Raw genomic sequence first — 18,235 nt, forward strand, 5'->3', positions numbered from 1 at the left:
GAATCGTGACATTGTTCCAATTTATATTTACACCAAGGAGGGGTCATCTACCTACACTTGCCCACTTGGAATTTAACATTATCAGTACTACAAAGGAGTTAAAGACACCTTGATGTGCATTCACTCACACAAGGCCGTGTGAGTATTATTTTTAGTTTTACAGATCCCTATATATCAGACCACCATTACCCTTACAAGTCAGCAGGTGTAAAGACACCAACAGAGAAAAAAGATACCTTCCCCTAGGATTGCACTCACACTTGCCCGTGTGATTGCCTGCAGCATTTGCTGCTTTTACATATCTGCTTGGGTTTTTCTAGTGGGTTACCACAGAATTATGTTGATATTTTCCCACTAACAATTGTTTTCAAATTTGTTCACACCGAGGGGGATTTTCTCACTGGGAGTTGAAGACCGCCGAAGAAAACCAGGAAGAAGATCAAGAACCTGAAAAGAAGAAAGAAAATATTCAAGTTAAAGACACCTTGATGTGTATTTACTCACACAAGGCCGTGTGAGTATCATTTGATTTACATTTATTATTATATACCAGACCCTAATTACACCTATAGATCACCACGTGTGAAGACCAGTTTGGATAAAAAGATACCTTCCCCTAGGATTGTACTCACACTTGCCCGTGTGAAGGCTGGCAGCATTTACTGCCTTTGTATATATATATATTTAGAGTTGAAAGCATTGGACATTATAACATACCGTCTGTATTCTCCTCTAAACAATTGTCTTTCAATCTGTTCACTCCGAGGGAGACATCCTCACTGTAAGCCGAGGACTGTTGAAGAAATCCAGGAAGAAAACCAAGCCCTGAAAAGAAGAAGGAAACCAACCAAGGGAACACAAAGACAAGTAAACCTTGCTGTGAGAGCATTTACACAAGGCCGTGTAAGTGATTTAATATATCTTTCAAGCACACCCACAAATATCTAATAAGATACTATACATACCCCAAACTCTTCAACCTGTGCTCCCCCTTTTTCTCTCTATATCCCTGTACAAATAAGGATCCTGGATAAGGATCCTATTGGGGTCAGAGCCATAGGACAAGAAGACGAACCAGAGGAGACCTTTGTTTATAAGGTTGTAATATTCATTGCTATATTTCCCCTGTTCTAGAATTTCATCAGGGAGCGCCCGGGTTTTTCCTTGTTCCACAATCATTCTATTCCTCTGGTGTTAAAAACTCATCTCAGCGCGACGGTGCCCCGCCATCTTAGTAGATGCGCGCGCATCCTGTGGGGAGTTCCATATGCATCACTCGTGATTGTCTTCAAGTGACGCCCTCCCGATTTTCAGCTTGTATTTTCTCTGATTGTTCGCGCATGCGCCTTGCGCTAGTGTCCTGGCGGCTGACGCTGAGTACCCCATAGTCTTTAATGCGTTCGTTGTGGATGTTATTTTCCACGTGTCAATGCATGGAAAAGTCCTTTTCGTGAAATGTGTGGACATGAATGCAATGTGAATATGAGCCCATGGTGTGTTTATGAGGGATTGTTGATATCCTAAATGACAATAAAAATGTTCTATGAAGTGACAATAATTGCTTGGTTGTGTAACCTAAAAGAGTGTAATTCTAATTCCTCGATAAAATCTTATATAAAGGGGGAGAAATTAATTTCTTGGATCTAACAATTTACATAGATAACTCAGAAATTAAAACCAAAACGTTTTTTAAACCAATGGATGCTAATAACTTTTTAATGACATCAAGCTGCCACCATCCGAAGTGGCTTCATAACATACCGTATGGCCAATTCCGGAGAGTGAAAAGGAACTGCACGGATGCTAGTGTGTTCAGAGACCAAGCACACATATTAAAAGGAAGCTTCTTAGACAGAGGCTACACACCCGAATTAATAGAATCAGCTGTGGATAAAACAAATTCACTACCGCGCAGTGACCTATTAATAACAAAAGTGAAGGCTAGGAATGTCGATTTTAAAACCCCTTTTATTACTACCTACAATTCAGATGCCACAAAAATACAACAAATTATTAAATGTCACACAAAATTAGAATTACATATAAATCTTGAGGATAAAGGACATAGGCCATTAGACATTGGATATTAGACATATGGACTCCCCGAGAGTCCTGGTATCTCAGGCACGGAGAAGACCGGGGCAGAAACAGGTGCTTACATTTTTCTCTCCCATCCCAAGTGGTGGCGATTTAAAGTAGGAAAAAAAAATTGAAGATAAAATAACTGGGAAAATGATAGATTTTGGTTCATTATTCTTATTTATTAAATTTTTGGTGCAACATTCCAGTTGGCTGAGTGGCCTGCAGAAAATTAGGAGGAAAAAGTCTTGAAGGATTTAAGGGTAAACGAGCAGTGGTTTTAGAACTAGGACTGGACCGAACTCTGGAAGGGAGGAGATCAATAGGATACCCGGCCAGACTGAGGCAGAGCGTAGAGAGCATTGCAGCTCAATGGAACCAGGAATATGGAATCCCATCATCTCAGGCCTGAGAAAAGACCAGAAACAGTTACTGTATAACGTCTGATCTACCGCTCAACCTAAATATTATATGCAAAGTATTACATAAAGGTGCGTATAGGGGAAAGAGACGTAAGCATTAACAAGGTAGATCCCCAGCAGGGGGTCTAAAAGGCCCGTAATTAACTGCACTCATGAATATTTCAGTAGTGGTTCTGTATCGGTCTAGAGATCCAAATATTCCCTCAATGGGCCTTCATAACGGAAAACTACAAACTAAATGTGAGACTCCTAATCCTGAAATCCCTCAAAACAGTAAAACTATATGTTAATTACATGAATAAAAATAGGTATCTCAATAACAAAGTGAAAATTATATATAGTGAAAAAATTCAAGTAATGGGGAGGTCTAAAATCTCAGGTGGGGAGGTGACTATCTGGCTAATCAAGGGAGTGTATATAATATACAACACTAGCCAGAACGGAATCTGTACAGGGGTGTATACAGTGTTATCGCCTGTGCATACTATAGTCCAAATACCATACATATATACAATAATAGTTTCAGGTTAATCCACAGTAATATTATTGAATTTGTGTGGTACCAATTGCCACACAATGTATGTACAGTATACACTTCATCACACATGGATATGCCTCAGTATAGGATTCGCATCGCACAGATCCCCCTGAATACAGCAGTCAGTGTCTGAATATGCTTAGGCTACCCTCTGCTGGCTACTAGTAGATATAGATTTATATTCAGTTCATACAAAGCCAGACATCAACATAGTGTAAGGTATACACCTACCCCATACTATGTCTTCTTGGGACACGTGACCGTGGGATGTACAGAGGCGACACGTTTTATTTAACATTGGCTAGTTCCGCAAGCCGGGAGGTTTCCCGGCTTGCTAGCCAAATCCCCTCGGCGTGCCGCGCGTCACAGATGCGCGGTAACGCGTCATCGGGTGCCTGCGCCCCATGCGCGCTTGCCAAGGGCTCCCCGAGGGAGCCCTGGTGTCCCGCGATGTGGGGGACGGCGGTGGGGGGGTTCCGGGGGACCCGGCGGACCCGGAGAGGGGAGGGGGAAGCCCCGATCGGAGGACCGTTCCTCCGAGGCTTCGGCGCGCGCACGGGACACCCCGGCGCGCGCCCGGTTTCTGTCGCGGCTGAGACCAGGGAAAAGTTTAAATAAACTCGGCCGCGACAGTACACAAAGCAGAGAGATACCGACACCGCATAACAGGGCCTATATCTCGGGAAGCAGGGGGTCCCCTGACCTAAAACCAATGGGGTTCTGCTCCGGAGACCCCTGGCACATCTACACTAGAGTCAAAACACACATATCAATAAACAATAATTCATTACCGAAGCGGATATCCGCTATGTTAATGAAGCTGCATTAATGTCATTTTTATTAATAGTGTGCGGGTGTGTGTGTTGTGTATTGCAATGAGAAAAAAGGGGTGGTGTGAATAGCGCTAAACAATATATATATATAATACAAACACAGTGTGAAAAATTTAAGAACGGCTGCCAGGAAAAAACTAACCCAAACACAGTTAGTGAAAACACACAGAGATAACAATACAGACCGGCGCCTCAATGTCCAAACTGAATGAGTCCAGAGATGTGCTGCAATGTCCAAAAATACTGATCCGGCAGAAGGACTGCAGACTCCGCAACAGCACACGTGGTTTCATGCAAGGGAGATAAAAAGAAAAATCATAGCGTGACACTGCAAAACTATAAACATATAACTCATACAGACATGACATACATGACAAACAACACTAACAGAAAGGCTGACAATAATACAGAGATTTATTTAAACAATACTAAAAACAAGAGATCTTGGGAGCGGGTCGAGGATCCAGTGTGGTAAAACTGGAATCCTACTTACAGCAAGCCAGAGGGGTACAAGCGGTGTGTATACTATGTATACTGTGCAGTTCTTTAGTCAGCTTCGGCGCGTGGTGCTGGTGTAATGGCCGCCGGCGCTTCCTCCAGTTGTTCCTGGTCTCAGCGTCCCTGCAGGCCAAACCTCGCGAGATTCCCGTCAGCCGTGACGTCACTCGCTAGGTGAAGCTACTCGCCGCCGCTTCCTCCTGTACCGCACGTCGTTCGCTCGAGCTGTAACTGGGTGCTGTGACCTGCTCCTTGGATAGTCTCTTGTGAACAATCTCTAAAACACCCAACGCGTTTCGTGCGCATGCGCACTTCTTCAGGGGATGATTAGCACAGTCCATGGTTGCCTTTTGTAATGGCAGGTGCAGTCCAATTGGTGGAAATAAAATGTCTTTACACATTCTTTGTCTGCAGTAGTGATTGGCTAATTAACCTGTCAGTCATGGTTGTGCTAAACTATGGCAGCCTAACATACACAAACAACATACACAACATTAAACAAAAATCTTATAAACAAAAACTAATCAATCATGTTGTCCTGATTTATAGAGTATATATTTAATATAGATGACTCCAGATAGTCTATTATCCCACATATATGTTCAAAAGCCTGCACCGGAAAATATATATATTTAAAATCCAAGATGCAGTATAAGGTGTCTTATACAAATATAAAATTAAAATGACATTTAAAAATTCAATTGATTGAACCACTTATTAATGAATCAATCTCTCGAATTCCAAGGTTAATAAAAACTTAAATAAATACTTATAAATTTAAAAAACCTTGATATTATATTTAAAATTGTTATTTAAGAAAGACACCTAGATCAAAGTCTATATTTAGTCCATTTGGGGACTGGGTTTTCAGCTCATAGATCCAGTAGGCTTCACGCCTACTGATCTGTTGTAGCTGATCTCCCCCTCTCCAATGCACTTGTGCGTTTTCTATTGCCTGACATTTCAGCCCAGCAGGATTTTTATTATGGTGCACACTGAAATGGTGCGAAACACTGTGTGTGGCTAATCCTCGTCTAATATTATAGATGTGCTCATAAACTCTTCGTTGATAGCACCTGCCAGTCCTGCCCACATATTGTAGGCCACACGGGCACTGCAATAGATAGATCACAAATGTGGAGTGGCAGTTCATAAATGTTTTTATATTGTAAATTTTATCTGTTACATTAGACTTAAATGTTTTCATGCTGTTGCTAAAAGTACAGGCTGTACAGCTCGCACATGTATAAAAGCCCTTATTTTTACTAGTTCTCATTATTTTATTGTTGTCAAGAGGGCAACTTGGGGCTAGACGGGTTTTTAAATTTGCTGCTTTGGTAAAAATAATTTTGGGTTTCTCTGGGAGGCATTTAGATAATACATCGTCACAAAGGAGTAGCGGCCAATGTTTATTGAAAATAGATCTAATTTTTGGCGCCATCTCATTATACTGAGTGACGAAGGCCACTTCATTGGTGGATTCCAATGGTTTCTTATTTTTGTACTCTAATAGTGTATTACGTTCAATTTTATCTACTTGTACAGACGCTTCTTCTAAAAGTTTATCCGGATATCCTCTATCTCTAAATTTGTCTTTGAGATCAGACGCCTGGAGTGCATACACCCCAGAATCGGAGCAGTTGCGCTTCAGGCGGGTGAGTTGACCCCTAGGGATATTACGGATCCAACTCGGATTGTGTTGGCTGTCTGCCCTAAGGTAGTTATTGGCCTGCACTGGCTTGAAATATGTTTTGGTTTTTATTTGATTGTCTAGGATGTATATGCTTAAATCCAAGAATTCTATATGCTCCCTATTATAATTAAAAGTAAACTTTAGATCCCTGTCGTTAGAATTAAGAAATTCAAAAAACAACTCCAGTTGTTCCTGGCTCCCTGACCATACAAAAATGATATCATCTATGAAACGGCGCCAGAGCACAAGGTGTGCCCCAAATGGACAGTTGTTCCAGATGTAGTCTGTCTCCCAACTGTCCATAAATAGGTTTGCATAACTTGGGGCAAACCTTGTGCCCATCGCCGTTCCACAGGTCTGTAAATAAAATTGTGAATCAAATTGAAAGTAATTGTGTGTCAAAATAAAATGTATACTATCTACTAAAATTTTTTTTAGTGCTGGTGATGTAGTGTCGTCTAGTTCTAACCTGCGTGATACTGCCTGACATCCTTTGTCGTGATTGATGGTAGTATACAATGAGGTGACATCCGCTGTCACCCACATGTATTCAGGCTTCCACTGCAGATCTCTAAGTATCTGAAGGACATGTGTTGTATCACGCAGGTAGGACCGGACCTGTTGTACCAATGGTTGAAGGTGGTGATCTATAAATGAAGACAAATTTGAAGTTAGTGATCCAATACCTGATATGATCGGTCTGCCAGGGGGTTGTGTAGTGCTCTTGTGTATTTTTGGGATAAAGTAAAAAATGGGAGTGCGTGCGCATTTAACATCCAAAAACTCTAATTCTTGCTGTATTAACGCCCCTTCTTTGAGACCATTATGTAACAAAGTTGTCAACTGGGTTTCAAATTTTCTAAGGGGATTATTCAAAAGGGGGAGGTATGTGTTCACGTCACCCAGTAGTCGCATGGACTCCTGGAGATAGTATTCAGTATCCATGACCACTATACCCCCCCCTTTGTCAGCAGATTTTATAACTATCCCCTTATTATCCTCCAGTTGTTGTAGGGCCAATTTTTCATTGGAGTTGAAATTATCCCTTCGAATCTTATATGTCCTACTTGACTCATCTAGTTCCTTGGTTACTATCTCCACAAAGGAGTTAACCAAATGCCCTTGGGCAAATTTAGGATAAAAAGTGGACTTAGCCTTAAATTTACTATGTGGTTTCTGTAGTTCTTGATCTAATTGGCTAGTGACTGCATCTTTTATAAAATATTTTTTTAAAGCTAGTTTCCGTGCAAACTTATGAACATCAATGTGGATATTAAAACTATTAGGACCACATATTGGAGCAAATGTGAGTCCTTTTCCTAGCACACGTTTTTCTACTGGGGTCAGGATGTGTCTACTAAGGTTAAAGATGTTCTGGTATGTTTGGCTTTTGATTAACCTATTTCTATTAGTACCTCCTCTTCGCCCTCTGGTGCATTTTTTCTTTTTTTGTAATTCATGGGTGGCTTTATTTCTAGATTGGTTTTCTTTATTTCTACCTGGGGAAAGATGTGCTCCCTTTCCTTCCTCCACTCTAAAAAAGAAAAGGTAGTTTTAGCCCCCGGAGTTGGTAAAGGAGTATATGACGCACTGTCGGGTTCGCTTTCCGATTCGATTTCTGACAGCACATGATATTTGTTATTGGACAAACTTGCTTCAATATCAGGTGCTGTCGCTATCTGTGCGTCATATAGTTCCTTAGCTCTTTTTTGCTTAAGATACTGACTCGTATCATGTTGGGGCAATACCCTTTGTGGTTGGGGGATGGGCACTGGAATGGGTACTGGAGTGGGTATAAGTGGCAAATGATGCGGTTTTCTAGACCTATTACTAATACTGTCAGAAATCTGATTGCTCTTCTCACTCCTACTTCGTTTAGGCCCCATATAGGAATTACTAGTTCGCTTTTCCTGCTGTTTAATTAGTTCATCCTTAGTTTTTCTATTCCAGGTCCTCTGACGACCCGTATCGTAGTCATTCTTATCTCTAAAGAACTTACTCTGTTTGGTGCCCACTATTTCTAATTCAATCTGATCCAATCGTTTTTTAACAGTGGGCTCCATATCCAGAAGTTCTCTATTATCCAGATACGGGTGGAGTTTTATTTTTAGTTCTTCAATTTCATTGTCTAACTGTATCAGTGATTTTTTACGCTGATGTATAAGCATTTTCATCAATGAAAAAGAACACTGATCTAGAGTGTCATTCCACTCTTTCATGAATATTGCATTCTGCGTGTCTACAGTAGGTACTTTTTGGACTCTCAGTCCACGTGGAATTCGGTGGTTCTCTAAGTATTTACTGAGTGTTGTAACCTCCCACCATTGCCTACTTTCTGCAACTAAGGTTTTTTCTAGTTGTACTAGAATTGGTTGGAATCCAACCACTTTTTGTTCCACTTCAAGTATAGTGTGGGGATCATTGAAGATATGATCTACATTAATATTTCTCCGTGTCCGTGACAAAAATAAAGTGCTCATGTTTAGTGATGTAATAGGTGTCTACGGGGATCTAGTGATGTGGTTAAGTGATTGAAGCTGCTACACCTGTGTGGGGGATAAGTGACTGAGAAAAAAGGGGTGGTGTGAATAGCGCTAAACAATATATATATATAATACAAACACAGTGTGAAAAATTTAAGAACGGCTGCCAGGAAAAAACTAACCCAAACACAGTTAGTGAAAACACACAGAGATAACAATACAGACCGGCGCCTCAATGTCCAAACTGAATGAGTCCAGAGATGTGCTGCAATGTCCAAAAATACTGATCCGGCAGAAGGACTGCAGACTCCGCAACAGCACACGTGGTTTCATGCAAGGGAGATAAAAAGAAAAATCATAGCGTGACACTGCAAAACTATAAACATATAACTCATACAGACATGACATACATGACAAACAACACTAACAGAAAGGCTGACAATAATACAGAGATTTATTTAAACAATACTAAAAACAAGAGATCTTGGGAGCGGGTCGAGGATCCAGTGTGGTAAAACTGGAATCCTACTTACAGCAAGCCAGAGGGGTACAAGCGGTGTGTATACTATGTATACTGTGCAGTTCTTTAGTCAGCTTCGGCGCGTGGTGCTGGTGTAATGGCCGCCGGCGCTTCCTCCAGTTGTTCCTGGTCTCAGCGTCCCTGCAGGCCAAACCTCGCGAGATTCCCGTCAGCCGTGACGTCACTCGCTAGGTGAAGCTACTCGCCGCCGCTTCCTCCTGTACCGCACGTCGTTCGCTCGAGCTGTAACTGGGTGCTGTGACCTGCTCCTTGGATAGTCTCTTGTGAACAATCTCTAAAACACCCAACGCGTTTCGTGCGCATGCGCACTTCTTCAGGGGATGATTAGCACAGTCCATGGTTGCCTTTTGTAATGGCAGGTGCAGTCCAATTGGTGGAAATAAAATGTCTTTACACATGTTGTTTGTGTATGTTAGGCTGCCATAGTTTAGCACAACCATGACTGACAGGTTAATTAGCCAATCACTACTGCAGACAAAGAATGTGTAAAGACATTTTATTTCCACCAATTGGACTGCACCTGCCATTACAAAAGGCAACCATGGACTGTGCTAATCATCCCCTGAAGAAGTGCGCATGCGCACGAAACGCGTTGGGTGTTTTAGAGATTGTTCACAAGAGACTATCCAAGGAGCAGGTCACAGCACCCAGTTACAGCTCGAGCGAACGACGTGCGGTACAGGAGGAAGCGGCGGCGAGTAGCTTCACCTAGCGAGTGACGTCACGGCTGACGGGAATCTCGCGAGGTTTGGCCTGCAGGGACGCTGAGACCAGGAACAACTGGAGGAAGCGCCGGCGGCCATTACACCAGCACCACGCGCCGAAGCTGACTAAAGAACTGCACAGTATACATAGTATACACACCGCTTGTACCCCTCTGGCTTGCTGTAAGTAGGATTCCAGTTTTACCACACTGGATCCTCGACCCGCTCCCAAGATCTCTTGTTTTTAGTATTGTTTAAATAAATCTCTGTATTATTGTCAGCCTTTCTGTTAGTGTTGTTTGTCATGTATGTCATGTCTGTATGAGTTATATGTTTATAGTTTTGCAGTGTCACGCTATGATTTTTCTTTTTATCTCCCTTGCATGAAACCACGTGTGCTGTTGCGGAGTCTGCAGTCCTTCTGCCGGATCAGTATTTTTGGACATTGCAGCACATCTCTGGACTCATTCAGTTTGGACATTGAGGCGCCGGTCTGTATTGTTATCTCTGTGTGTTTTCACTAACTGTGTTTGGGTTAGTTTTTTCCTGGCAGCCGTTCTTAAATTTTTCACACTGTGTTTGTATTATATATATATATTGTTTAGCGCTATTCACACCACCCCTTTTTTCTCAGTCACTTATCCCCCACACAGGTGTAGCAGCTTCAATCACTTAACCACATCACTAGATCCCCGTAGACACCTATTACATCACTAAACATGAGCACTTTATTTTTGTCACGGACACGGAGAAATATTAATGTAGATCATATCTTCAATGATCCCCACACTATACTTGAAGTGGAACAAAAAGTGGTTGGATTCCAACCAATTCTAGTACAACTAGAAAAAACCTTAGTTGCAGAAAGTAGGCAATGGTGGGAGGTTACAACACTCAGTAAATACTTAGAGAACCACCGAATTCCACGTGGACTGAGAGTCCAAAAAGTACCTACTGTAGACACGCAGAATGCAATATTCATGAAAGAGTGGAATGACACTCTAGATCAGTGTTCTTTTTCATTGATGAAAATGCTTATACATCAGCGTAAAAAATCACTGATACAGTTAGACAATGAAATTGAAGAACTAAAAATAAAACTCCACCCGTATCTGGATAATAGAGAACTTCTGGATATGGAGCCCACTGTTAAAAAACGATTGGATCAGATTGAATTAGAAATAGTGGGCACCAAACAGAGTAAGTTCTTTAGAGATAAGAATGACTACGATACGGGTCGTCAGAGGACCTGGAATAGAAAAACTAAGGATGAACTAATTAAACAGCAGGAAAAGCGAACTAGTAATTCCTATATGGGGCCTAAACGAAGTAGGAGTGAGAAGAGCAATCAGATTTCTGACAGTATTAGTAATAGGTCTAGAAAACCGCATCATTTGCCACTTATACCCACTCCAGTACCCATTCCAGTGCCCATCCCCCAACCACAAAGGGTATTGCCCCAACATGATACGAGTCAGTATCTTAAGCAAAAAAGAGCTAAGGAACTATATGACGCACAGATAGCGACAGCACCTGATATTGAAGCAAGTTTGTCCAATAACAAATATCATGTGCTGTCAGAAATCGAATCGGAAAGCGAACCCGACAGTGCGTCATATACTCCTTTACCAACTCCGGGGGCTAAAACTACCTTTTCTTTTTTAGAGTGGAGGAAGGAAAGGGAGCACATCTTTCCCCAGGTAGAAATAAAGAAAACCAATCTAGAAATAAAGCCACCCATGAATTACAAAAAAAGAAAAAATGCACCAGAGGGCGAAGAGGAGGTACTAATAGAAATAGGTTAATCAAAAGCCAAACATACCAGAACATCTTTAACCTTAGTAGACACATCCTGACCCCAGTAGAAAAACGTGTGCTAGGAAAAGGACTCACATTTGCTCCAATATGTGGTCCTAATAGTTTTAATATCCACATTGATGTTCATAAGTTTGCACGGAAACTAGCTTTAAAAAAATATTTTATAAAAGATGCAGTCACTAGCCAATTAGATCAAGAACTACAGAAACCACATAGTAAATTTAAGGCTAAGTCCACTTTTTATCCTAAATTTGCCCAAGGGCATTTGGTTAACTCCTTTGTGGAGATAGTAACCAAGGAACTAGATGAGTCAAGTAGGACATATAAGATTCGAAGGGATAATTTCAACTCCAATGAAAAATTGGCCCTACAACAACTGGAGGATAATAAGGGGATAGTTATAAAATCTGCTGACAAAGGGGGGGGTATAGTGGTCATGGATACTGAATACTATCTCCAGGAGTCCATGCGACTACTGGGTGACGTGAACACATACCTCCCCCTTTTGAATAATCCCCTTAGAAAATTTGAAACCCAGTTGACAACTTTGTTACATAATGGTCTCAAAGAAGGGGCGTTAATACAGCAAGAATTAGAGTTTTTGGATGTTAAATGCGCACGCACTCCCATTTTTTACTTTATCCCAAAAATACACAAGAGCACTACACAACCCCCTGGCAGACCGATCATATCAGGTATTGGATCACTAACTTCAAATTTGTCTTCATTTATAGATCACCACCTTCAACCATTGGTACAACAGGTCCGGTCCTACCTGCGTGATACAACACATGTCCTTCAGATACTTAGAGATCTGCAGTGGAAGCCTGAATACATGTGGGTGACAGCGGATGTCACCTCATTGTATACTACCATCAATCACGACAAAGGATGTCAGGCAGTATCACGCAGGTTAGAACTAGACGACACTACATCACCAGCACTAAAAAAAATTTTAGTAGATAGTATACATTTTATTTTGACACACAATTACTTTCAATTTGATTCACAATTTTATTTACAGACCTGTGGAACGGCGATGGGCACAAGGTTTGCCCCAAGTTATGCAAACCTATTTATGGACAGTTGGGAGACAGACTACATCTGGAACAACTGTCCATTTGGGGCACACCTTGTGCTCTGGCGCCGTTTCATAGATGATATCATTTTTGTATGGTCAGGGAGCCAGGAACAACTGGAGTTGTTTTTTGAATTTCTTAATTCTAACGACAGGGATCTAAAGTTTACTTTTAATTATAATAGGGAGCATATAGAATTCTTGGATTTAAGCATATACATCCTAGACAATCAAATAAAAACCAAAACATATTTCAAGCCAGTGCAGGCCAATAACTACCTTAGGGCAGACAGCCAACACAATCCGAGTTGGATCCGTAATATCCCTAGGGGTCAACTCACCCGCCTGAAGCGCAACTGCTCCGATTCTGGGGTGTATGCACTCCAGGCGTCTGATCTCAAAGACAAATTTAGAGATAGAGGATATCCGGATAAACTTTTAGAAGAAGCGTCTGTACAAGTAGATAAAATTGAACGTAATACACTATTAGAGTACAAAAATAAGAAACCATTGGAATCCACCAATGAAGTGGCCTTCGTCACTCAGTATAATGAGATGGCGCCAAAAATTAGATCTATTTTCAATAAACATTGGCCGCTACTCCTTTGTGACGATGTATTATCTAAATGCCTCCCAGAGAAACCCAAAATTATTTTTACCAAAGCAGCAAATTTAAAAACCCGTCTAGCCCCAAGTTGCCCTCTTGACAACAATAAAATAATGAGAACTAGTAAAAATAAGGGCTTTTATACATGTGCGAGCTGTACAGCCTGTACTTTTAGCAACAGCATGAAAACATTTAAGTCTAATGTAACAGATAAAATTTACAATATAAAAACATTTATGAACTGCCACTCCACATTTGTGATCTATCTATTGCAGTGCCCGTGTGGCCTACAATATGTGGGCAGGACTGGCAGGTGCTATCAACGAAGAGTTTATGAGCACATCTATAATATTAGACGAGGATTAGCCACACACAGTGTTTCGCACCATTTCAGTGTGCACCATAATAAAAATCCTGCTGGGCTGAAATGTCAGGCAATAGAAAACGCACAAGTGCATTGGAGAGGGGGAGATCAGCTACAACAGATCAGTAGGCGTGAAGCCTACTGGATCTATGAGCTGAAAACCCAGTCCCCAAATGGACTAAATATAGACTTTGATCTAGGTGTCTTTCTTAAATAACAATTTTAAATATAATATCAAGGTTTTTTAAATTTATAAGTATTTATTTAAGTTTTTATTAACCTTGGAATTCGAGAGATTGATTCATTAATAAGTGGTTCAATCAATTGAATTTTTAAATGTCATTTTAATTTTATATTTGTATAAGACACCTTATACTGCATCTTGGATTTTAAATATATATATTTTCCGGTGCAGGCTTTTGAACATATATGTGGGATAATAGACTATCTGGAGTCATCTATATTAAATATATACTCTATAAATCAGGACAACATGATTGATTAGTTTTTGTTTATAAGATTTTTGTTTAATGTTGTGTATGTTGTTTGTGTATGTTAGGCTGCCATAGTTTAGCACAACCATGACTGACAGGTTAATTAGCCAATCACTACTGCAGACAAAGAATGTGTAAAGACATTTTATTTCCACCAATTGGACTGCACCTGCCATTACAAAAGGCAACCATGGACTGTGCTAATCATCCCCTGAAGAAGTGCGCATGCGCACGAAACGCGTTGGGTGTTTTAGAGATTGTTCACAAGAGACTATCCAAGGAGCAGGTCACAGCACCCAGTTACAGCTCGAGCGAACGACGTGCGGTACAGGAGGAAGCGGCGGCGAGTAGCTTCACCTAGCGAGTGACGTCACGGCTGACGGGAATCTCGCGAGGTTTGGCCTGCAGGGACGCTGAGACCAGGAACAACTGGAGGAAGCGCCGGCGGCCATTACACCAGCACCACGCGCCGAAGCTGACTAAAGAACTGCACAGTATACATAGTATACACACCGCTTGTACCCCTCTGGCTTGCTGTAAGTAGGATTCCAGTTTTACCACACTGGATCCTCGACCCGCTCCCAAGATCTCTTGTTTTTAGTATTGTTTAAATAAATCTCTGTATTATTGTCAGCCTTTCTGTTAGTGTTGTTTGTCATGTATGTCATGTCTGTATGAGTTATATGTTTATAGTTTTGCAGTGTCACGCTATGATTTTTCTTTTTATCTCCCTTGCATGAAACCACGTGTGCTGTTGCGGAGTCTGCAGTCCTTCTGCCGGATCAGTATTTTTGGACATTGCAGCACATCTCTGGACTCATTCAGTTTGGACATTGAGGCGCCGGTCTGTATTGTTATCTCTGTGTGTTTTCACTAACTGTGTTTGGGTTAGTTTTTTCCTGGCAGCCGTTCTTAAATTTTTCACACTGTGTTTGTATTATATATATATATTGTTTAGCGCTATTCACACCACCCCTTTTTTCTCAGTCACTTATCCCCCACACAGGTGTAGCAGCTTCAATCACTTAACCACATCACTAGATCCCCGTAGACACCTATTACATCACTAAACATGAGCACTTTATTTTTGTCACGGACACGGAGAAATATTAATGTAGATCATATCTTCAATGATCCCCACACTATACTTGAAGTGGAACAAAAAGTGGTTGGATTCCAACCAATTCTAGTACAACTAGAAAAAACCTTAGTTGCAGAAAGTAGGCAATGGTGGGAGGTTACAACACTCAGTAAATACTTAGAGAACCACCGAATTCCACGTGGACTGAGAGTCCAAAAAGTACCTACTGTAGACACGCAGAATGCAATATTCATGAAAGAGTGGAATGACACTCTAGATCAGTGTTCTTTTTCATTGATGAAAATGCTTATACATCAGCGTAAAAAATCACTGATACAGTTAGACAATGAAATTGAAGAACTAAAAATAAAACTCCACCCGTATCTGGATAATAGAGAACTTCTGGATATGGAGCCCACTGTTAAAAAACGATTGGATCAGATTGAATTAGAAATAGTGGGCACCAAACAGAGTAAGTTCTTTAGAGATAAGAATGACTACGATACGGGTCGTCAGAGGACCTGGAATAGAAAAACTAAGGATGAACTAATTAAACAGCAGGAAAAGCGAACTAGTAATTCCTATATGGGGCCTAAACGAAGTAGGAGTGAGAAGAGCAATCAGATTTCTGACAGTATTAGTAATAGGTCTAGAAAACCGCATCATTTGCCACTTATACCCACTCCAGTACCCATTCCAGTGCCCATCCCCCAACCACAAAGGGTATTGCCCCAACATGATACGAGTCAGTATCTTAAGCAAAAAAGAGCTAAGGAACTATATGACGCACAGATAGCGACAGCACCTGATATTGAAGCAAGTTTGTCCAATAACAAATATCATGTGCTGTCAGAAATCGAATCGGAAAGCGAACCCGACAGTGCGTCATATACTCCTTTACCAACTCCGGGGGCTAAAACTACCTTTTCTTTTTTAGAGTGGAGGAAGGAAAGGGAGCACATCTTTCCCCAGGTAGAAATAAAGAAAACCAATCTAGAAATAAAGCCACCCATGAATTACAAAAAAAGAAAAAATGCACCAGAGGGCGAAGAGGAGGTACTAATAGAAATAGGTTAATCAAAAGCCAAACATACCAGAACATCTTTAACCTTAGTAGACACATCCTGACCCCAGTAGAAAAACGTGTGCTAGGAAAAGGACTCACATTTGCTCCAATATGTGGTCCTAATAGTTTTAATATCCACATTGATGTTCATAAGTTTGCACGGAAACTAGCTTTAAAAAAATATTTTATAAAAGATGCAGTCACTAGCCAATTAGATCAAGAACTACAGAAACCACATAGTAAATTTAAGGCTAAGTCCACTTTTTATCCTAAATTTGCCCAAGGGCATTTGGTTAACTCCTTTGTGGAGATAGTAACCAAGGAACTAGATGAGTCAAGTAGGACATATAAGATTCGAAGGGATAATTTCAACTCCAATGAAAAATTGGCCCTACAACAACTGGAGGATAATAAGGGGATAGTTATAAAATCTGCTGACAAAGGGGGGGGTATAGTGGTCATGGATACTGAATACTATCTCCAGGAGTCCATGCGACTACTGGGTGACGTGAACACATACCTCCCCCTTTTGAATAATCCCCTTAGAAAATTTGAAACCCAGTTGACAACTTTGTTACATAATGGTCTCAAAGAAGGGGCGTTAATACAGCAAGAATTAGAGTTTTTGGATGTTAAATGCGCACGCACTCCCATTTTTTACTTTATCCCAAAAATACACAAGAGCACTACACAACCCCCTGGCAGACCGATCATATCAGGTATTGGATCACTAACTTCAAATTTGTCTTCATTTATAGATCACCACCTTCAACCATTGGTACAACAGGTCCGGTCCTACCTGCGTGATACAACACATGTCCTTCAGATACTTAGAGATCTGCAGTGGAAGCCTGAATACATGTGGGTGACAGCGGATGTCACCTCATTGTATACTACCATCAATCACGACAAAGGATGTCAGGCAGTATCACGCAGGTTAGAACTAGACGACACTACATCACCAGCACTAAAAAAAATTTTAGTAGATAGTATACATTTTATTTTGACACACAATTACTTTCAATTTGATTCACAATTTTATTTACAGACCTGTGGAACGGCGATGGGCACAAGGTTTGCCCCAAGTTATGCAAACCTATTTATGGACAGTTGGGAGACAGACTACATCTGGAACAACTGTCCATTTGGGGCACACCTTGTGCTCTGGCGCCGTTTCATAGATGATATCATTTTTGTATGGTCAGGGAGCCAGGAACAACTGGAGTTGTTTTTTGAATTTCTTAATTCTAACGACAGGGATCTAAAGTTTACTTTTAATTATAATAGGGAGCATATAGAATTCTTGGATTTAAGCATATACATCCTAGACAATCAAATAAAAACCAAAACATATTTCAAGCCAGTGCAGGCCAATAACTACCTTAGGGCAGACAGCCAACACAATCCGAGTTGGATCCGTAATATCCCTAGGGGTCAACTCACCCGCCTGAAGCGCAACTGCTCCGATTCTGGGGTGTATGCACTCCAGGCGTCTGATCTCAAAGACAAATTTAGAGATAGAGGATATCCGGATAAACTTTTAGAAGAAGCGTCTGTACAAGTAGATAAAATTGAACGTAATACACTATTAGAGTACAAAAATAAGAAACCATTGGAATCCACCAATGAAGTGGCCTTCGTCACTCAGTATAATGAGATGGCGCCAAAAATTAGATCTATTTTCAATAAACATTGGCCGCTACTCCTTTGTGACGATGTATTATCTAAATGCCTCCCAGAGAAACCCAAAATTATTTTTACCAAAGCAGCAAATTTAAAAACCCGTCTAGCCCCAAGTTGCCCTCTTGACAACAATAAAATAATGAGAACTAGTAAAAATAAGGGCTTTTATACATGTGCGAGCTGTACAGCCTGTACTTTTAGCAACAGCATGAAAACATTTAAGTCTAATGTAACAGATAAAATTTACAATATA

The sequence above is a fragment of the Ascaphus truei genome, chromosome 13 (assembly GCF_040206685.1).
Source record: "Ascaphus truei isolate aAscTru1 chromosome 13, aAscTru1.hap1, whole genome shotgun sequence".
In the NCBI taxonomy this organism is placed as follows: domain Eukaryota; kingdom Metazoa; phylum Chordata; class Amphibia; order Anura; family Ascaphidae; genus Ascaphus; species Ascaphus truei.